The sequence below is a fragment of the Cervus elaphus genome, chromosome 2 (assembly GCF_910594005.1).
Source record: "Cervus elaphus chromosome 2, mCerEla1.1, whole genome shotgun sequence".
In the NCBI taxonomy this organism is placed as follows: Eukaryota; Metazoa; Chordata; class Mammalia; order Artiodactyla; family Cervidae; genus Cervus; species Cervus elaphus.
Window position 1 is genome coordinate 46,145,809 of NC_057816.1, and position 23,621 is coordinate 46,169,429.

At 41.1% G+C, this 23,621-nt stretch overlaps 1 long non-coding RNA gene across 1 annotated transcript; it reads right to left on the reverse strand.

Annotated features, from left to right (window-relative positions):
* Positions 1-3,330: 3,330 nt before the first annotated feature.
* Positions 3,331-22,262, reverse strand: LOC122705789. Its single transcript, XR_006344174.1, has 3 exons — positions 22,100-22,262; positions 20,475-20,482; positions 3,331-3,341 (listed from the first exon to the last, which is right to left on the reverse strand). It is a non-coding gene; the product is annotated as an uncharacterized LOC122705789 (long non-coding RNA).
* Positions 22,263-23,621: the final 1,359 nt, after the last annotated feature.

Below are 23,621 nucleotides of genomic sequence, written 5' to 3' on the forward strand. Positions count from 1 at the left end.
ACTCAATAAATATTTTATTTATTAACAAAATGATTAAGGCTAAACATTTTAAGCAAAATGAAATAAAACACTTTTAAAACAGCTACCATGATAGCCTTGTATCAAAGCACCTGGGGCTCCACAGATGTTCTAGTTTTTATAGCTGAAAACAAATTTCCCCCAAACTTAGCAGCTAAAGCAACGATAATCATTTCTTTTCATTCATGATTACCGTGAGCTGGCGAGCTGTGTAGACCAGCTCCACGGTTCTGTTCTCTCATAAGGTTGCGGTCAGCGATGGTGGCTGGGGGTCATCTCAGTGTCTTCTTGTCTCAAGTGTCTGGGGCCTGAAGTGGAAGATTCCTGTAGCAGGGGTTGAAACAGCTGCAGTAACTCAGACATTCTGAGGTCTCTCCATATCATCTCTCCAGTAGGCAGCTAGACTTCTAATGTTAGATCAGATCCTCAAGATGCATGTGCTGAGAGAGAGAGCCTGAGGGGGCTATTTTGCCTTTTATTACCAGTTCTGGGGGGGGGGGGGGAAACACAGCATCACTTCCACTGTGCCCTATTGGGTGAGGCAGTTACAACGTCCATCCCCCAGTTTTAAAGGGTAGACTCTACCTCCTTATGGAGGGGTATCAAGGTTACACTGTAAGTAGGTCATCTGAGATAAGACACACATTAGTGTGGCTATCTTACTATACGAGATAGAGGTTTCTAAATTTATAAGCATTTGTTTAAATAATGTACGATATTCTTGCTCTTGCTAGTAGCTTCCAGCTACTGTTCTTCACGTGCCAGACCACTAGGTGCCCCTGCTAAGGAAGTGACTATCACCCTTGAATACCTGTAATGGCCTTGCCTTCAGAAACACACTGGGAGATGGTCTTGCATCTCAGAGGATCTAATACACGTCTGCTCTGTGATTTTGAAAGTGCCTTCTAGAGTTCCCCTCAGCAGTCCATCTTCCTATTTCCACCACTATTCAACCCAGGATGGGTGAAATTTAATAACTAATGTTAGTACAGCCCACCTATAGACCGTACTGTACTTCTGTGTGTCCCCAAATTCGTATGTTGAAATCCAGTCCCCGGTGTGATGGTGAGGATGTGGGGCCATGGGAGGTGATTAAGTCATGAGGCTGAGCTCTTATAAATGGGATTAGAGCCTGTTTAGAGACCCCAGAGAGTTCCCTTGTCTCTTCTGCCTTGCGAGCCAACAAGAAGAAGACCACCATCTATGAAGCAGGAGATGAGCCCTTACCAAACTGAAGCTACTGAAGCTCTGATCCTGGGCTTCTCAGCCTTAAAAAAAAGCTGTGAACAGATAACAAAACTGTCAACAGGTAACAGCCTATTCTGTTGGCAATAGGAATAGCAGCCCATACTAAGCAAGCCCTGTTGGCCTCTGAGGATGTAACAGGCCCGTCTTGAGACCTTCCCCAGACTCCTGGACTCCCGGCTCCTTTGCCCTCACTTGGGATTGCCAGGGCAGAGACCGCTGTGCAGGCCTTGGAGGTGCTGCCTCCACAAACTGACGCGTCTCTTTCCTGCAGCTGCTGGCTCTTCTACCACTTCTACTTCCAGATTCTGCTATACTGTCAAGCGAAAGAATGAAATTCTCTGAGCAGCTGTCAGAGTTCATTCCCTGAGGGATAAGTTGTGGCCAGCTGCAGACAAGCTAGCCCTCTCCCTTCCTCTCACCGATGGCAGGTCTGGAAGCACAGTGCTGTTTTTCTGGAGACATCTTACAAGGCATACCTTCCAAGTGACTGACTGGGTCTGTGTAGATCATGCCAGAGGGGCGGGCATTCTACTACACCTTGTTACCTATTTTAATTTCATTTTCTTACCTGCTACACATCTTTTTTCACTGGGAGTGCCCTGTGATGGCATCAAACAATTAATCCTTTACTCAGGCTCTGCATTTTAAAGCACCGAGGCTAAACCTGAAACCGTTCATATTATCATGAGGAAACTAAGATTCACAGTTTTCCAACTTCTTACAGGTTCTTGAAAAACTTAAAATTGCAAACAAGGATTTTATTTTTTTCCCTCAGCTACAATGCCTACATTTTTTCCTTCTCTCCACACTACTTTCTCAAGAAATATAGGATTCAGGAAAGCTGGAAACAGGATTGTAGCCTTACCACCACCAGTGGATTAAATAAACATTGAAAGTTAAGAAGTATAATAACAGCTAATATTTGTTGATTCCTTACTATGTGCCAGGCTCTTTTCAAAGTAATTTATATGTGAAAGTGAAAGTGAAAGTCACTCAGTCATGTCTGACTCTTTGTGACCCCATAGACTATACAGTCCATGGAATTCTCCAGGCCAGAATACTGGAGTGGGTAGCCTTTCCTTCTCCAGGGGATCTTCCTGACCCAGGAATCAAACCAGGGTCTCCTGTATTACAGGTGGATTCTTTACCAACTGAGCTATCAGGGATCCCTGATATGTAATTTCTTTAATTTATATGTAATTTCTTTAATTAATTACATAAATTCCCTTCTGATTTAATAGTATCCTCATCATTACTTTATAAATAAAGAAACTGAGCCATAAGTTTACGGCCAAAAGTTCCACAGGAACTATGTGGTAGAGTCTATTTCCTTTTCTCTTTTTCTTAAATTAAATTAAATTTTTTCTTGGGAAGGTTTTTTATTTTGAATACAGCGGTGTGTACATGTCAATCCCAAACTCCCAATCTATCCCTCCCTCCCTGCTAGTAACTGTATGTTCATTCTCTAAATCTGTGAGCCTGTTTCTGGCTTGTAAATTAAGTTCATTTGTATCATTTTTTTAGTTTCCAAATTTATAATAGCCAAGACACAGAAACAACCTAAATGTCCATCAAAGATGAATCAATAAGGAAGATGTGGTACCTATATTCAATGGAATATTATTCAGTTATTAAAACAAATGAAAAATGCCATTTGCAGCAATATGAATGGACCTGGAGACTACCATACTAAGAGAAGTAAGTCAGACAGAGAAAGGCAAATATCATACAATGCTATTTATATGTGGAATCCTTGTCTCTTAAATGTATATAACTCCTTCTGTGTCTACCTCACAGTATTTTCAGAAAGACTGATGATGACACAAAATGCTCAGAAAAGAGCAAGTGTGAAGTATCTTTAATATTATATCTGTCTTTTTGATAAATGAAGGAAAAACCAAGTCAATACATATGCAGCATTGGAAAGAATATCCTAAAACATGAGCCTCAGCAAAAGACAGGCTCTAGCAATTACAGCTACACCCCTAGTGGTCCAGATGCCCATGCTTGTGATGAGGACAGGATCATGACCCTCCTTTCTGCCTTCAGATCTCACACAACTGGACAGCAGAACTCTTGAGCCTTCTGCTCCTTCTCCAGCTCATCCTACCCGCTTCCTGAGATTTCCACCTATTCTAAAGATTACATTATATTCCTGGAATAGGAAATAGCAACCCACTCTGGTAGTCTTGCCTGGAGAATTCCATGGACAGAAGAGCCTGGCGGCTACACTCCATGGGGTAGCATAGAGTCGGACATGACTAAGCAACCAAGAGTTTTCTAACTACCCTTAATCTGAATTCATCACTATCCTGTTTTACCAACTTTGCAAGTTAATTATTTGTCCATCATGCTGACTTTAATTTCTATAAGAACAAGAAAGTCTTGCTTGGTCTTACTCACTGTGCTTTTACAAAACACCTGAATATATCTGATACTCAAAAAATCACTTCCCTAAACCTTAGAAACCACTCAAAATCCCATTGCACCATGTTTCACATGGAAATTCCCTATTAGGTGCATCACCCAAGAGCATTCAGTACTATGCTCAGTTCACATTAAAATAAACACTGTAGGCTGATTATATAAGAAAAGAAATTAACTTGAAACCACTGCTTAGTTGCATCTCCAAGTCCATGATCTGGCTTTGGTGGCAGTTAACTACAGTTTTCCATCCAAAAATTGAAAATATAACATTCTAATAAAGTGAAATTGTTATTTACATTGTTGTAACTGTTATTAGATTGCAGAGACTGTTTTTCACTCTAAAATCTGCTTTGTCTAATCTTAGAACTTCTCCTGCTTTTTTTAAAGTCATGGCTTGCATAGTGTTAATTTTCCATTCTTTCACTTTCGATCTACCACTGTTGTTATATTTGAAGTGAAGTTCTTACAGACAGTATATTGTTGGACCTTATTGTTGTTGTTCATTTTTTGTCCACCTGGGAATTTTTAATCTTGTAATTTAATTAATTCAGAACTTTTATGGTCATTATTAAAAAGCAGAGACATTACTTTACCAACAAAGGTCCGTCTAGTCAAAGCTATGGTTTTTCCAGTGGTTATGTATGGACGTGAGAGTTGGACTATAAAGAAAGCTGAGTGCCGAAGAATTGACGCTTTTGAACTGTGGTGTTGAAGACTCTTGAGAGTCCCTTGGACAACAAGGAGATCCAACCAGTCCATCCTAAAGGAAATCAGTCCTGATTATTCATTGGAAGGACTGATGCTGAAGCTGAAACTTCAATACTTTGGCCACCTGATGCGAAGAACCGACTCACTGGAAAAGACCCTGATGCTGGGAAAGACTGAGGACAGGAGGAGAAGGGGCCAACAGAGGATGAGATGGTTGGATGGCATTACCAACTCGACGGACATGAGTTTGAGTAAACTCCAGGAGTTGGTGATGGACAGGGAAGCCTTGCATGCTGCAGTCCATGGAGACACAAAAAGTCAGACACGACTGAGCAATTGAACTGGAAGTGACACTGATGGTCATTATTGATATAGCATGGTTTAAGTCTACTGTTTTATGTTGGATGGCTTGTTTTCTCTGTTTCCTCCTGTTTCCTTTTTCTACCTTCCTAGAGGTTATTTGAACATTTTTCCACTACATTTTTATTTATTTTTAGCGTTTTTGAGGATATCACTGTGTATAGTTTTCTTAGTGGTTGTTTTAGGTACTTTAATATACATACATAATATATTGCTGTCTCTGAGAGTGATATCAATGCTTCACCACTTCACGTGTAGAAATCTGTTCCCATATAGGTCTCTTTACATTTCCTACTTTTAAAATATAATTATCCTAAGTACTTCCTGTACATACATTGGAAGCCACAACAGATATTTATAATTTTTGCTTCAATCATCAAATATTCATTTAAGAAACTCTCACAAGAAGTAGGATGACTTGTTACATTTTTGCCTATGTGTACCTATCATGATGTTCTTTTCTTCTTTCTGAAATTTCAAGTCTCTTTCTGCTATCATTTTCTTTCTGCCTATAGAATTTTCTTTAAGTGTTCTTCAGAAAAGCTTTTCTAGAAACGAATTCTCTGTGTTTCTTTTCATCTGAAAAATGTCTCTTCCCTCCCCTTCATACCTGAAGGCTATTTTCACTGAATACAGAACTCAGACCTGACAGTGCCTTTCCATCAGTCCTCAAAGAATGGCACGCCACTTCCTTCTGGCCATCGTGGGTGGAGATAAGAAATGTACTTCCATTCAATTGGTGTTCTCCTAAAAAGGAATGCATCACTTCTCTCTCTTTTTTTTTTTTTTTCTTAATTTCAGAAGCTTAATTTTGATGTGCCTTTCAAGGAGTCTGTGCTTTGACAAACTCAGAAAGTTTTCGGTCATTATTTCTTCACATACTTCTTAAGTACCACTCTTTCCTCTCCTTCAAGCTCTCCATTGATGAATGTTGGCAATTTTGTTATGGTCTCACAGGTCCCTGAGACTATTCATTTTTGTTTCAATCTATTTTCTCTCTCATATATTCAGAATGGGTAAATTGTATTAATCTATCTTCAAGTTCACTGTTTCTATCCCTTTCATGTCCAGTCTATTTTATGAACTCATCCAGTGAGGTTTTATCTATTTTTTTACTTCAAATATTGCATATTTCAATTAAATTATTTATATTTGGTTCTTTATAACATTCATTTCTTTGCTTAGATTTTCTAATTTTTATTCTGTTCCAAGATCATTGTTGAATCATTTTTATAATAACTGCTTTAAAATACTTCTCTGGTAATTCTGACTTCTGATTCAGATTGGCATTGGTTTCTGTTTATTGTCTTATCATTCTTGTTGTGATTTTCCTCATCCTTGGTGTAGTAAGTGATTTACCTGAACATATTAGATATTATGAGGCTGGGCCTTATCTAACCTTTTCCTTGTTTTATCAGTCTGCCCTTTTACTGAGCTGTCGCCTGAGGCAAACAGTGCCATCCAGCAGCAGAGGAGCGCTGACTCACCCCACCCATTTCAGGGGGGAGAAGAAATTCAGCCCCCTCTTTGCTCCTCCTTTAAAAATGGGGCATTGATGATCACACTCCCTTGTTGTCTCGAAGGAGGAGTGAAATTTGGGTCCTGCCTCACGGCTGCATACGGAATAAGCAGAGGGTTGATTCCCAGCACTTTGTTGCTAGAGGACGGGCATGGAGGCTCAGGTCCGCAATGGGCCCCACAGACATGGGTTGGGGGTGGAGAAATCAAGTGTTTCCTACTCTCTGCTTGGGCCACTTTGTCAGCCTTGTGATGCCAGGTAGGGGTGGAGGCTCACCTCACCAACGGACGGCAATAACACTAAGTTGATGAGGGATTCAGGTACTGCCAGATCTGCTGGGATGAGGATGGAGGGCCAGCTGCCCGCTCAGCCTGCCAGTGTCAGCTGGTGAGGAAGCTGGGCTGTTGCCATCAGCTTCTGGCAAGCAGGGAATGGAAAGGCAGCTCCCTGCCCCACCCGTGACATCAGCCAGTGGAGGACTGGGGCACACCTTCTGTCCACAGAGGATAAGGGCTAAGAGGGAGCATGAAAGATCAGCTCTTAGCTGGCCAGCGGAAATGGAGGGAAAGCATGATAGGATTTTTTTGTTAGTGTTTGACTGGGCTAAGGTAGATATTGCCACAAGACTTTCTATTGTTAGGAAACATTTTCCCTAGTCCTTTAACTAAAGGGAATAAGCCTTTCTTAGAGAATTTTATCTGTGCTTGTTGATGTATCTGGAATGGAGGCTTCTGCAAAACTCTGTTGGGGATATATTGGAGGCAATAAGGAAACCTTAGGAACTTATCACTATGCTCCTTCCCAAATCCCAATATTCATATGCAGGTCACCTTCTTCTTGCAATCTTTCAGAGTCTCCCCGGTCTTTTTGTTGTTTTATGACCTGGGAGGACTAGGGTTACTCCATCTCGACAGAACCCAGGAAACTATTCACTATTCTGTAGGTTTTCCTATCTGTTATGAAAGTGCCTGGCACATATAGACAGTTTAATACTATCCAAGGCAATCTGTAGACTCAACGCAATCCCTATAAAAATACCAACAGCATTTTTCACATAACTAGAACAAATAATCCTAAATTTTGTACAGAAGCACAAAAGACTCAGAATAGCCAAAGTAACCCTGAGAAGAACGGAGCTGAAGATATCACATTCCTTGATTTCAAACTGTACTACAAAGCTACAGTAACCAAAGCAATACTGTACTGGCACAAAAACAGACACACAGACCAACAGAACAGAATAGAGGGTAGAGCCCAGAAATAAACCCATGCTTACAGATCAATTAATCTATCACAAAGTAGGCAAGAATATACAATGGAGAAAAGACAGCCTCCCCAACAAATGGTGTTGATAATATTGGACAGCTACACACAAAAGAATGAAACTGGACCCCTTTCTCATACCAGACACAAAAATAAATTCAGGATGGATAAATGCAAAACTTGAAGCAATAAAACTTTGAGAAGAAAGTGTAGGCAATGCCCTCTTTGACATTAGAAACAGCACTTTGGATATGTCTCCTCAGTCAAGGGAAACAAAAGCAAAACTAAGCAAATGGTACTACATCAAGCTAAAAAGCTTTTCCACACAGAAGGAAACTATCAGCAAAACAAAAAGACAACCTGCTGAATGGAGAAGATATCCAATGAAGTGCTAATATTCCAAGTATACAAAGAACTCTTATAACTCAATAGCATAAAAGCAAAGAAACTGATTAAAAATTGGTCAATGGAATATTATGGGGCCATAAAAATGATGAGATCTTACCTTTTGTCACTATATAGATGAATTCAGGGTGTGTTATACTAAATGAAATGTCAGAGATAGGTAAATACAGTAGGATTTCACTTACACTGTGGAATCTAAAAAATGCAACCAAACAAAATGAAAACACACTCATAAACACAGAGAACAAATGGGTGGTTACCGAAGAGAAGGGGGAAGGAGGTTGGGTGAAATATGTGAAGAGAATTAAGATGTTCACACTTCCAATTAGAAATTGAATGTCATAGGGATGTATCACACAGTATAAGCAATGCCATCAGTAATTCTGCGAGAACACTGTGTGGGGACAGGTGACTGATGACTAGACTTATGGTAATACTTTCATACTTTATTTAAATGTTGAATCACTATGCTATACACTTGAAATCAATATGATATTGTATATCAACTATATTTCAGTTTTTTATAAACTTCATGTAGTTATATTTTGGGTTTCTTGAATACCATTATGAATAAGAATTGTCAACCCCATTCCAAATTAACTATACCTTTCAAAAATGTAATACTATTTCAGTTATTTTTCATGGCCTCTCTTCTACTAAACAGTATTTAGTTATTGCAATGTGTGCCTATCTGATGTTCTGAATATACACACTTTGGGCAAAGGTATATGTGTTGTTTTTCTTTTTAACTTTATTTATTTCTTCACCCCACTTGCTTTCAGAATGAGGATATCAAATGACACTAAAGTCCTTAGTAAACGGCAAAGGAGTTGATCAGCAATCTTCAAATCTTCCGTTTGTCCTCATGCTAGCAGATCCAGAGTACCCCAAGATTGAGTATTTTAGTCAGAAGATAAAATGTTATCAGCTTCGTCCTACTCCTCCCACTCCAATTCACCGGATCCTCTCCATCTACTTCCTATTTATCTCCTTAAAAGAATGTGGCGCTATCTGTTTTCTAAAGATACACTTTCCAATACAGTAGGTCACAAACGTCTATTCAAATTTAAACTAGTTAAGGGACTTCCCTGGCTGTCTGCCAATTAAAGCTTCACCTTCTGATACAGGGGTGCAATTTCAATCCCTGGTTGAGGATCTAAGATCCCACGTGCCTCGCAGCCAAATAACCAAAACGTGAAACAGCAATATGGTAACAAATGCAAGAAAGACTTTAAAATACCAAAAAAAAAAAAGGAAGAAAGAAAGAAAAGAAAAAGCACCTTAAAAATAAACATTAAAAATTTAGTTCAGTTCAGTTCAGTTCAGTCACTCAGTCATGTCAGATTCTTTGTGACCCCATGGACTGCAGCACACCAGGCCTCCCCATTCATCACCAGCTCCCGGAGTTTACTCAAACTCATGTCCATAGAGTTGGTGATGCCATCCAGCCATCTCATCCTCTGTCATCCCCTTCTTCTCCCACCTTCAATCTTTCCCAGCATCAGGGTCTTTTCAAATGAGTCAGCTCTTCACATCAGGTGGCCAAAGTATTGGAGTTTCAGCTTCAGCATCAGTCCTTCCAATGAATATTCAGGACTGATTTCCTTTAGGATGGACTGGTTGGATCTTCTTGCTGTTCATGGGACTCTCAAGAGTCTTCTCCAGCACCACAGTTCAAAGTTACCATTAAATAAAAGCCAGTACCTCCTTTCCACCTGCCACATTTCTATGCCCACGAGCCACACATGGCCATGGTGATTACTGCACAAAGAAAGAACATCTCCATCCTCACAGAAAGTGCTCTTACACAGTGCTGGTTGAAAGGCCTCCTTCTGCCCCCATCTCCAAAGGCAACAACTTCCTCTAGAGTCTGATTCAAGCTTCCTTCCGCACGCATCTATGTTTTAAAATGCACCAACAGGAAGGCAGCAGTGCTTTCAAAATAAGAGAGAGGCAGGCACGGAGCGGGTGGGAAATGTCCGGGATCTATTGTCAGAGTCGCAGACTGATGAACGTGTCTGGAGTGTGGCTGTGCTCCACATGAAAATTAGTTCTCTAGGACCGGTGTTATTGGAGCAATTACACGTCCAGGGTTAGATGATTTGCATTCTGATGGGGTTGAGAGGTCGGGTCAAAGAACAGTGCATCTCTCCATTCTTCTCCTAGATAAGAGGGATTTGGGTGTGAATCATTTATACACTCCCCATAAATATTCATGGAAGATTATATATGTGTATGGATGTGTGTATATATTTATTCTATGCATATGGTTAAAATTCATCTACATTAAACTCGAAAGACCCAATGTTTGCCATCCTAGAACAACTGTTATGCAACTAGAAATCACTCTGAAGACAGGAGGGCAGAGAGGCTGCATTTGCTGAGGCAGAGCAGAGAGGGGTGGGCAGCTTGGGAGCAAGATGCCTTTTCCCAGCCATTTTTTCCTGTCCTGCCACTGCTGATATAAGGACTTGCTGCTGTAACATTGTGAGGGTGGCTGACAAATCTATCAAGGGATCTCTCTCCCACTGTGGGAATGAACCACACCACATTCTATCCACTCATTTAAACATTGCTGCAATGAAGGGAAAAAAAAAAAAAACTTTGTTAAAATGGATTGTTTCCAACATGCTTTTATCTGTCTCCAACTGAAACTTTGCTTCATTAATATTAATGTATCAAATGATTGCTGTAAACTAGGCTTACTACAGCTTTTAGTTTATTTGATCATAATAATATTCCATGAGGGCAGTATCAGTAAAAGACCCATTTTAGAGATAAGGAAAAAGAAGGTAAGTTCAGGTTTTTCCAAGAGCACACAGCAGGTAAGTTTTAAGAATCTGATTCACCATGAAAGCCATCATTTCAAAGAAGTTGAGGAAGCCGGTGAATTAGGAAGGAGAGACGATCTGCTATTGTGTATCTTAGTGATTTATGTTTGCAACAGAATTGCAGGGACACTTGCCTAATGTGGTAAGGCCATCCTTGCCTTAAACTTGACACTCAGTAGTGTGCATTTTGCTGTGTTATTTCCCCCAAAGACATGTTCATTTTCTAACCATGGTCTTCCTTCTTTGCTCTAAAACTGGGACTACACAGTAGCAGAGCAGGACACCAGGTTTTTAGATTGGTGGATTCCCTGTGGGCAACCCTTAATTTCCTCAGCCTTCATTTTCAGCATCCCTAGAAAGAGGCGCTGACAGATACCCAGACAGAGCAACCAAGAACAGGACCGTCTCTAGTTTCAGATAAGATTATTCACAAAGACAAAAGCCTGGAACATTTAACAAATGCAAGTGCAAGCAGGCAGTTCAGCCTACCAGGGGCAGAGAAAATGGATTGCAGTGTCAACTGAATCAATGGTTCATCGCTGTACTTTTTCAGTGCTTGAAACTTATTAGGATTGAGGCTGTACTTCTCGGCTGAAAATCAATCTGGAATTTTTCAAACAGCTGCAAAATGTAGAAATACAATTGCATATAATATGATGAGTCTTCCAACTGCTTTGGGAAAACTCATGCAGAGCTAAGTGGGCTGGTACATGGATGTGCTTCCGGCTGGGGATCAGGGTCCAAAAAAGAGGATGAGGAAGAGTGGCTAGGGCATAGGAGAGTTTCAAATCCAGGGTGAACTGACTGAACTCATGTCTCAGGTTGGTTTTGAAGATGCAGTGACTGCATACAGCAGTATGAGAATTAGGCTCTCTTGATACAAAAACTAACTTCAGGTTAAAGTTGGAGTCCAAAAAAATGCATTGAGTTTCTCTTTGACACCTGACCTAGCATTTAGAAATGGCTTCAGGGATGATGTGGATTACCAAGACAAAGGGAAGATGAGTAGAGATGCTGATAGATGAGCTGACCTAAAGAAGGAGCAAGACAGACTCTTAAAGAAACTAATCAGGGAACAGATGATCTGTGCATCTGACCTGTTAGTTTGTGCCTGAATATATGACGGGATAATTCTCAAGGCAGACATTAGTAAAAGAGTTCTTTAAGTTTTAAGACAAGGAATCCTGAAATGGTTTATAAGGTATTTTTTTTTTTAAGAAGAAATGCTTGCATTTGTAGTTTAGACCTACAAATTAGTGAGGTCTAGGTTAAATCCTGGCTTTACCATTAGTATAGGGCCTCGTATGAGGTATTCAACAGTTTTAACAATGTTAACATTTCCCATCTCTCAGGTTTATTGAGAAGATGTGTGTGTGTGTGTGCGCGCACATGCATGCATGTGCATGTTCAGTCATGACTGACTCTTTGTGACCCTATGGACTGCAGTCCGCCAGGCTCCTCTGTCAATGGGATTCTCCAGGCAAGAATACTGCAGTGGACTGCCATTTCCTCCTCCAGGAGATCTTCCTGACCCAGGAAGTAAACCCACATCTCCTGTGTCTCCTGCATTGAAGGCAAATTCTTGACCACTGAGCCATCAGGGAAGCCCCTGATTTTCAGTATAGATATAATGCAAACAATTATGGTTTAGTATTTTGTATTAATCAGTTCAGGCTGCCAAAACTAATACAGATTAGGTGGCCTAAAAAACCAGAAATTTATTTTGTCACAATTTTGGAGGCTGGAAGTCTGAGGTCAGGGCACCAATATGGTCAGGTCCTAGTGAAAACTCCGTGACTTTCATGCATCTGCCTTCTTGCTGTGACTTCACATGGTCTTTCCCCAGTGCCACGGGGGTAGAGGAGAAGGGGGCGGGGAGGGGAGGAAAAGAGAAAGGAGAGAGAGAGCTCGTGGTCTCCTCTTATAAGGGCACTAATCTCATCAGACTACGGCTCCACCCTCAAGACCTCATATCACCTTAATTGCCTTCCAGAGGTCCCATCTCCAAATGCCAGCAAGCTGGGGCCTAGGGCTTCAGAATTCTTGTGTGTGGGGGGAGGGGAGGTCAGAAAACATTCAGTCCATAACATATTGTATTAAACCAGCAAGCTACATATAATTCACTTTCTCCCTGGAATAGCAGATCAAATAACTGTTGGGATATGGGGGAAAGGGATAGGATGTGTCCAGTGATTAGTAAAGCGTGGCCAGTGCCCTCAAGTGTCTTTCAGACTCATGAAAGGGATGGATGGCCAACAGGACATGACAGGGTGATGTGGCAGTCATACTGCCGGAGGTGAGCCGAAGGCAGCAGAGGAGGCTCAGGGGAATTTGCAGAGGATGGCGGAGTCAGGGGAAGGGTTGTGTTCTGCTTCCGTTTCATCCATAGGAAAGGCTGGCAAATTTCAACAGCTATGATGTATACTTAATAACTTCATGTTGAAGAATGAATGAATAGATGAAGCATATTGTCATTAATAAGAACACCCAAATTCCGTGTCATGGTCAAGGATTCTTTGTGTTAGAATGCCATTATAAAACTCTAAAATGTAAGTTGAGGTATTGTAAAGGAAAAAACATTAAGTTAGAAATCAAAAGAAAGAAAAGAATTTTAGAAATCTAAAATCTAACTGCTTTCAGCCCTAGGACCTTGGGTAAGAGAGGAAGAAGACATTTAAGAGTTAAGGGGGTTTGTATGGCCCCTGTCAACTCTCAAACTATTATTCTGGGATTCCCTCCTTGGATTTCATCTAAGGAACATTATTAGTAACATCTGGAGTGCTAAAAGGAATTCATTACACTGTGTAAGGTGGTAACCCCTGAAAAAAGCCTCAATAATCCAAATAATAGCCATGAAATGAACATATGTTTAAGGTGTAAGTAGTATAATGTAGCAGCTCTAAGTGGATTTTATTCATTCACTCAAAAAGGTTTATTCAACTACTACTAAATGTCAGGCTAGGGGCGAGTTAATGATACATTCATCTATATCCCAAGAAGTGTATATATACATATATTTATATAAATTTTTAAACACTAAAATCTATTTCTCCCAAGTAACTTTCTAAAACACTCTTTAAACTTTTCAACCTGAGTGCTCTGTTGCCATAATCTCATGTTAGCGATGCTCTGTGGAAAGGAATCCCCCTAATGCTTTTAGTGCTTGGCTCTTATATCTGAACCATGTGGTTATTGCACTTGACAAAAGCCAAAAATTGCTCTATAAAGTGCAGCCTCTTTATTCCCCTTAGAATTTGAAAAGTATTAATAAAGTTTATACTTCACTTCCAGTTTGAGGGGGAAGTAGGTGTATTTTTCAATTCTTTCTGAATTCAAGTCCACCTCTGTATCATTCCAGGTTCCTTTCCCAGACATTCCTACATCCTAAAGAGATAATAGAATATCATTTTATGAAGGTAATGTCAGGCCAGGCCTTGCCTCCTCTCTGCCCTAGCCTTCAGTTCCAAAGAATTGAATGAGCATAGGACTGATTTAATCCAGCTCCTTCATTTTGTAGGTAAGGAAGTATGCCTAGAGGAGCGGAGTGATCACCCAAGGTCACTCAGCTAACTGCTAGTGAGGGTGAGACTGTCACCCAGGCCTCCTGACTTTAAGTTCATAACTTCTCCACTAACCCATGCAGCCCAATGACTTTGTTTCTCTTTTCTCCTTCACATACCTTTGCTTACAGATGTAGACATTCTGAGATGTCCATCATGCACCCAACTGGCTCATATCTGTTTATATCAGGAGACAGCCAACTGTTTATATAAAGGGCCAGATAGCAAATCTGGCTTTACGGTTTCTGCGGCAATGACACAACTCTTATTGTAATGTAAAAGCAGCCATAGGCAATATGGAAATGAATAATCATGCCTGTGGTCCTATAAAACTTCATTTACAAAATCTGGAAGTAGAGTGATTGGCCAGTGGACTAGATTTTTCCAAGCCCTGGTTTAGATCTGCATTCACTAGTCCTGATGCCAGGAGCCCTCTTCCTCACATTATCAGGGTTATGAATAAAAGATACCATCTTTCCTCCCTTATTGTAGCAATAAGAGCTTGTAAATTTTATATACTCTATATAAAAATTAAATCTACTGAATACTCACTTTATGGAAAAAGAACAAGGGATTAAATACATTGTAATAATAATAAGAATCAGCTTCCCTGGTAGCTTAGAAGGTAAAAAATCTGCCTGCAATGCAGAAGACCAGAATTCAATCCCCAGGTTGGGAAGATCCCCTGGAGAAAGGAATGGCAACCCACTCCAGCATTCTTGTCTGGAGAATTCCATGTACAGAGGAGCCTGGCGGGCTACAGACCATGGGGTCACAAAAAGCTGGACACAACTGAGTGACTAATGCTTTCACTTTCAATAATCATAGTAGGGTATGTGATTTACTGAGCACTTACTATGTGCCAGTTACCAATCAAAATACTTTTATGTACAAGTTTCTCATTATCCTTACAAAATCTTATTTTACAGCCAAGGAACGTAAGGCCAAGCAGGAGTAGGAAACCCTTTCAAGTATAAAGTTCTAGAAGCAAGATTTGAATCCAGATCTGCATGGCTGTTATCACCATCTACTGGCTTCCTGAGATCATGAGGGCCTGGTCTCATGTTACAGGGGAAGCGTAGCTCTGACCCTGGGCCTTCAGTGAGGACCCTTCCATCTGTTCCTCTACCCTGGCTCTCTTATTTTAACAATAATTCATGTCCACGTAGATAAATGAATGATGTAAGTTACTGAGTAAAAAGAGCAGAGAATTACACAGAAAAATTAGTCTGGGTTTCCAAAGAAGGGTAAAGGCCAGGCTAAAGACTAGATAGAGAGACAGGATCCAGGTCCCAGCCTTGCAGGGTTGTGACGTGTGTGGTTGGCCGCCCTGATCAGCACAGCGCCAGGCACTGCTGGTCACCAGGCAATGTTCTGGAGCCCTGAGGTTAGGGCTGACTCCTCAGCTCCTCACCCGAGAGAGGCTGGGCCATCACCTCACACTGTGGTCCTGAGATCCTCTTTAATAAAGCAAGAGACTTTCATTTAACACTCACTAATAACCCTTCTGGCCTGGACAATCTAGTTAAGGAGTCTGCAAGGAAGGTGAATTACCACAGAAGCATCTGGGGTCTGTGAGCTCCCAGGAACAACATCTGCTCCATGAGGCTCACATGAAGGACGTTTCTAGGGACCAAACTTTAACAAGGAGCACCTGCCTTGGTGGAAAGATAGACAACATGGTGTGAGCACACAGATGCACATTTTTGGCCCAAAACTATAAATGTCATGGTTGGGAGTCCAGGCTTGGGACTTCAAACAACCCTGGGATCCCATCTTGGTTTTATCACTTCTTATTGGCATGGTCCCTTACAAAGGGAGGGTTAAAGTGAGCTGGATAACAGATCTTCTCTAGCGAAGTTTTAAGAAAGGGGAGAAAAGGAGATCAGGAAACTGGGGGCTCCATGGAGTAATAAATCAAAACACTGATAAATCCTGGGGAGAGATGACATCCCAATAAATTAAAAAGGAATGAAGTGACTAGAAAGGTAGTGAGGTCCTTGAACAAGGAAAGATTCAAATAAGAGCAGGACAATAACTTCTGAGACCTTAATGCTGGATAAGATTGAGGGCAGGAGGAGAAGGGGGCGACAGAGGATGAGACGGTTGGATGACATCACTGACTCAATGGACATGAGTTTGATTGAACTCCAGGAGACAGTGAAGGACAGGAAAGGCTGGTGTGCTGCAGACCATGGGGTGGCAAAGAGCTGGACACGACTTAGTGGCTGAAAAACAACTTGCTGAAAATTATAGAAAGGAATTTCAGGTACCAGATAAGAGTATGGCCACAAAGTCTCCAAGAGTCTTTCTGATTCTAAAATTCTGTCACCCTGGGAAATTCGAAAGGGATCTGTTTGTTTATCTTCTGCCAAGTATAAAGGGAACCCCAAGACCCTTCGACTTAAGCTCCTGCTCGCTTAAAGCATCACAAAGAGCACTTAGCACATCCCTTCAGCATCCCAAAGGGGACATTCTTCCTTCCACAGAGCCTAGACATCCCCTCACACCATTTATTTGCTCAGCATCTGTGCAGTGACCTTGAATTCACTGTTTTTTCAGGTAAGATAAACTGCGCGAGAGCTGCCCAAGTGGAACCATGAAGTTTACACCTCAGTGTTCCCTCGCCTTCACGATCACAATCCCCCAAAACTTGAAAGGCTATTTGGAGCTTTCCTCTGAGTAATCAGAACCCTCAGTGGAATAAACTGCCCCTAGAAGCTGTGGGCCTTTGACATTGAAGCTCGGAAGTTGAATTAAATAGCCTTTCATTCATTTAACAAATCACACTATTGCACTTTCTACATGACAGGCACAGTGCCAACCACTGGAGATACAGGCGTGACCTGTAGTTTGCCTTTTTACTCTTGGTTCCCTACACTAGTGTTGTGAGAATATCTTGTATCTAGATCTCTGCGGACAACGCCAGCACCAAGAGGCCAGTCCTGAGTGTGGCAGGGAGAAGCCTGACTGCCGGAGGCAAGTGTGATGAGATGACATGGGATGTAGCATCAGCAATAAAAGCCCCAGAGATGACGTCCCCTTTACACTGTAATCTCTGTTTCTGACATTTTTATCAGTTTTGAGAGGCTTAGCAATAAATTGCCCAAGAACATCCATAACAAGGCTTTTGGCATGTCTTCATTAGACAACCATGTCAGCTCTGTTTTTGAGCTTGCTCATTCCTCTCTGCAGATCAGCCAACTATGTAACCACTCAGAATCCTCTAGGAAGGTTCTGGTGCTCACTTCCAATTATCATATCCTCTGACTTCCATCTCAGATTTTCCTTTACATGACTTCTAACACATTAAAGCTGGAAAAGCAATCATTTTAAAAACACCACCACCACCAACAACAAAACCTGTGGCATTTATTATCTACTGATTCTCAGCACCATCCATGCATTTCTAAGCATCCCTCTATTGCAAGGACTGAACGCTTAGAATCTATGATTTTTCATGACTCTTCCTTCAAGATTTATACTTTTCCAGTGAGTTACTTGCATAAGATTCATAAAAGAGAAAAGAAAAAGAAAGTCATTTTTTCAGTTATATATAGGCATATGGACACTGAGAAGCAGAGCACTTTTCCAGAAGCTTCCTAGCAAACATCTGACAGTCACTGTCACCCACTTTCCTGAGGTCGGCAGCTGAGAACACAGGTGGTGGCTTCCCTGTGAGTCCTAAATATCAGTGTGTTCTGAAATTTAGCAGTAGTAGCTAAATCTTCTTGCCCCGGGTCCTTCAACATGGTAAAAGCCTCTTTCTCACTGTGTCAAATTTCTTTCTGCTTGAAATTCCTAAGGTGGCTTTTCTTTTCCTGACAGATCTGCATGGTAGATTGTAACAACTAATTCACAAGAATAGCTCCCATTACTGAGTGACACTATGTTAGGCACCTTTCTGGAAGCTTTATGAATATTTTCTTGCTTATTCTTCATAAACTGTCAGTCCCACTTATTTATTAGATGAGGAAATAGGGAACTGAGATGTTGAGTAACATTCACAAGGTCATATGAAACTGAGTGAAAAAGCTAAGGAGGGGCAAAGGGTTTCTGAAATCTAAGCAGAGCCCATAGGGATGAGCCAATCCTTCGAGAAGGTACCTGGAAGAAGTCCAGGCAGGCAGGTGGGACGCAGGACCCAGAAAAATATGCTGTAGTGATAGGAGGATCCAAGAAGTGGTCCAAGGGCTAGTTTCAGAGGAGGTGAAATGAGAGAGCCAGGTAACAGCAGTTAGCATCGGAGCAGTTGTGTGTCATGAACTAAGACATCACAGCTCAAATAGGATTCAAAGCCAGGGCTGTGGATGCCAGCAAGACTCATCTAAACTATGGCCCTTCTCAGTCTTGAGGGAACTTAAGTACCAGACAAGGTAGCAAAGCAGGAACTTAAGTATGAGTGGCGAGTCTTGGATACAGTGATTTGAAGTGGAAGGTGAGGAACCCTCAAAATGTGAAATATGATGGCATGCCTTAGTAGCTTATTAACTATCGCTCCTTAAGCCATCCTAGAATTAAACCAGGTTGTTCTGAGAGACTAGTAAGGAAATGAGTTTAGAGGTGGATGTCAAGAGGCCTCAGTTTGGGAGTTTGTAAAAGTGAAAAGACAGAAAATTTGTTATTACCATATCATGTTTTACTTTTCCCCTTATATTTTAGCACAAAGATTTCCCATTCTTTTGTATTGGATTGGCCAAATATTTCCTTTGATTTTTAAGTAAAAATAAAAGACATATTTTTCATTCTTACCAAGAACTTTATTGAACAATATATTCACCGTTTTGTTCCACTACCTTCTGCCATTTTCCAGGCAACTTCATAATTCCATCTTCCCAAAACTTTTTGTCTTTTTGAGCAAAGAACTGTTCCAGATGCCTTTTACAGTCTTTCAGGGAATTGATTGTCTTTCCATTAAACGAACTTTGTAAAGGCCAAACTAAATGGACATCCAAATGTGCAACGTCTGTCTGAAGGTGCAATGTCTGGTGAATATGGCAGATGACTCAGAATTTCTCTGCCAGGCTATAATAGTTTTTTCCTGGTAATCAAAGAAACATGTAGTCTTGTCTTATCCTGATGGGAAATTATATGTTTTCCTTTGATGAATTCTGGGTGCTTTTCACTGAATACTTCCTTCAATTGGGAGCAATACTTGTTGGGATTAATTGTTTGGTTTTCCAGAATAAGTTCTAATAAGGGACTGCCTCCCAATTCAATCATACACAGAACATCACTTTCTTAGGATGAAGACTGGACATTGGTGTGATTGGTTATGATTCATTTTGCTTACTCCATGGTCTCTTCCATTCCACAGTATTGTACAGTATCCACTTTTCATCACCCATCACAGCATGTTTTTAAAAGGGAACATTTTCATTACATTTAAGGAGAGAATCATATGTAGAAACATGGTCAAGAAGATTTTTTTGCATAACTTATATGGAACCAAACATCAAAGTGACTAACATAACCAAGCTGGTACAAATGATTTCCAATGCCTGATTTGGATATTTTGAGTATAGCCACATGGCAGAACGTTGACTGTTCTCAGTTAATGTCTTCATTTGATCGCTATCAACTCCAAATGGTCTACCCCCACCGTGGAGCATCATCCAAAGAAAGCTCCAGTATGAAACTTAAACCACTTTTGACATGTTCGATCAGTCATAGCACCTTCTCCAGTCTTCTGCACAAATCTGTCAGGTGGGGGAGGGAGGGCGGTTAGAGTTTCAGTTGAACTTTTACTTTTCTTAAAGTAAGAAAGTGTAATATGCCAAAAACATTGCTTTTTTCTTCCATCTTAAATATTAAAATGGCTACACAAAAATTCACTAATTTTGATCAGTTTTTTTAATGCATGCTGATATGCAAGCTGTCATAATATAATCTAACAAAATCATGTCAAATGAAGTTAAAGACAACTAAGTGCTACTAGTAGATATAATGGTCATCTGAGTTAAATTCTCCCATTCCAGTCCAGCTTAGTTTGCTGATTCCTAGAATGTCAACGTTCACTCTTGCCATCTCCTGTTTGACCACTTCCAATTTGCCTTGATTCATGGACCTAACATTCCAGGTTCCTATGCAATATTGCTCTTTACAGCATTGGACCCTGCTTCTATCACCAGTCACATGCACAACTGGATGTTGTTTTTGATTTGGTTCCATCCCTTCATTCTTTCTGGAGTTATTTCTCCAGTAGCATATTGGGCACCTACCAACTTGGGGAGTTCATCTTTCAGTGTCCTATCTTTTTGCCTTTTCATACTGTTCATGGGGTTCTCAAGGCAAGAATACTGAAGTGGTTTGCCATTCCCTTCTCCAGTGGACCACCTTCTGTCAGACCTCTCCACCATGATCCATCCATCTTGGGTGGCCCCACATGGCATGGCTTAGTTTAATTGAGTTAGACAAGGCTGTGGTCCTTGTGATCAGATTGACTAGCTGTCTGTGATTGTGGTTTCAGTCTGTCTGCCCTCTGATGCCCTCTCTCAGTGCCTACCATCTTACTTGGGTTTCTCTTACCTTGGACTTGGGGAATCCTTCATGGTTGCTCCAGCAATGCGCAGCTGCTGCTCCTTACCTTGGACGTGGGGTAGCTCCTCTCGGCCGCTCCGCTCCTACACCAGGCAGCCGCCACTCCTGCAGGCAAGAATCCCTTAGAAGAACTGGACTAGCCATCATAGTCAACAAAAGAGTCTGAAATGCAGTACTTGGATGCAATCTCAAAAACGACAGAATGATCTCTGTTCATTTCTAAGGCAAACCATTCAGTATCATGGTAATCCAAGTCTATGCCCCAACCAGTAACACTGAAGAAGCTGAAGTTGAACAGTTCTATGAAGACCTACAAGGCCTTTTAGAACTATGACCCAAAAAGGATGTCCTTTTCATTTTAGGGGACTGGAATGCAAAAGTAGGAAGTCAAGAAACATCTGGAGGAACAGGCAAATTTGGCCTTGGAGTATGGAATGAAGAAGGGCAAAGGCTAATAGAGTTTTGCCAAGAGAACGCACTGGTCATAGAAAACACCCTCTTCCAAAAATGCAAGAGAAGACTCTACACATGGACCTCACCAGATGGTCAATACTGAAATCAGATTGATTATATTCCTTGCAGCCAAAGATGGAGAAGCTCTACACAGTCAGCAAAAACAAGACCGGGAGCTGACTATGGCTCAGATCATGAACTCCTTATTGCCAAATTCAGACTTAAATTGAAGATAGTGGGGAAAACAACTAGACCATTCAGGTATGTCTTAAATCAAATCCCTTCTGATTATACAGTGGAAGTGAGAAATAGATTTAAGGGACTAGATCTGATAGACAGAGTGTCTGATGAAGTATGCACAGACAGTGTACAGGAGACAGGGATCAAGACCATCCCCAACAAAAAGGAATACAAAAAAGCAAAATGGCTGTCTGAGGAGGCCTTATAAATAGCTATGAAAAGAAGAGAAGTGAAAAGCAAAGGAGAAAAGGGAAGATAACCCCATTTGAATGCAGAGTTCCAAAGAACAGCATGGAGAAATAAGAAAGCCTTCCTCAGTGATCAATACAAAGAAATAGGGGAAAACAATAGAATGGGAAAGACTAGATATGTCTTCAGGAAAATCAGAGATACCAAGGGAACATTTCGTGCAAAGATGGGCTCAACAAAGGACAGAAATGGTAGGGACCTAACAGAAGCAGAATATATTAAGAAGAGGTGGCAAGAATACACAGAAGAACAAGAACTGTACAAAAAAAAAACTTCACAACAACTTCACAAAGCAGATAATCATGACGGTGTAATCAATCAACTTGGGCCAGACATCCTGGAATTCGAAGTCAAGTGGGCCTTAGGAAGCATCACTACGAAGAAAGCTAGTGGAGGTGATGGAATTCCAGTTGAGCTATTTCAAATCCTAAAAGATGATGCTGTGAAAGTGCTGCACTCAATATGCCAGCAAATTTGGAAAACTCAGCAGTGGCCATAGGACTGGAAAAGGTAAGTTTTCATTCCAATCCCAAAGAAAGGCAAGGCCAAAGAATGCTCAAACGACCACATAATTGCACTCATCTCACGTGCTAGTAAAGTAATGCTTAAAATTCTCCAAGCCTGGCTTCAGCAATTTGTGAACCATGAACTTCCAGATGTTCAAGCTGGTTTTAGAAAAGGCAGAGGAACCAGAGATCAAATTGCCAACATCCGCTGGATCATCAGCAAAGCAAGAGAATTCCAGAAAAACATCTATTTCTGCTTTATTGACTATGCCAAAGCCTTTGACTGTGTGTATCACAATAAACTGCAGAAAATTCTGAAAGAGATGGGAATACCAGACCACCTGACCTGCCTCTTGAGAAATGTGTATGCAGGTCAGGAAGCAACAGTTAGAACTGGACATGGAACAACAGACTGGTTCCAAATAGGAAAAGGAGTGCGTCAAGGCTGTATATTGTCACCCTGCTTATTTAACTAATATGCAGAGTACTTCACGAGAAATGCTAGGCTGGATGAAGCATAAGCTGGAATCAAGATTGCTGGGAGAAATATCAATAACCTCAGATATGCAGATGACACCACCCTTATGGCAGAGAGTGCAAAAGAACTAAAGAGCCTTTTGGTGAAAGTGAAAGAGGAGAGTGAAAAACTTGACTGAAAACTCAACATTCAGAAAACTAAGGTCATGGAATCCATTCCCATCACTTAATGGAAAACAGATAGGGAAACAGGGGAAACAGTCGCTGACTTTATTTTGGGGGGCTCCAAAATCACTGCAGATGGTGATTGCAGCCATGAAATTAAAAGATGCTTAGTCCTTGGAAGGAAAGCTATGACCAACCTAGACAGCATATTAAAAGGCAGAGACATTACTTTACCAACAAAGGTCCATCTGGTCAAGGCTATGGTTTTTCCGGTAGTCACATATGGATGTGAGAGTTGGACTATAAAGAAAACTGAGCACCAAAGAATTGATGCTTTTGAACTGTGGTGTTGGAGAAGCCTCCTGAGAGTCCCTTGGACTGCAAGAAGATCCAACCAGTCCATCCTTATGGAGATCTGTCCTGGGTGTTCATTGTAAGGACTGATGTTGAAGTTGAAACTCCAGTACTTTGGCCAGCTGATGAGAAGAGCTGACTCATTTGAAAAGACCCTGATGCTGGGAAAGATTGAAGGCGGGAGGAGAAGGGGACGACACAGGATGAGATGGCTGGATGGCGTCATCGACCCAATGGACATGAGTTTGGATAAACTCCAGGAGTTGGTCATGGACAGGGAGGCCTAGCGTGCTGTGGT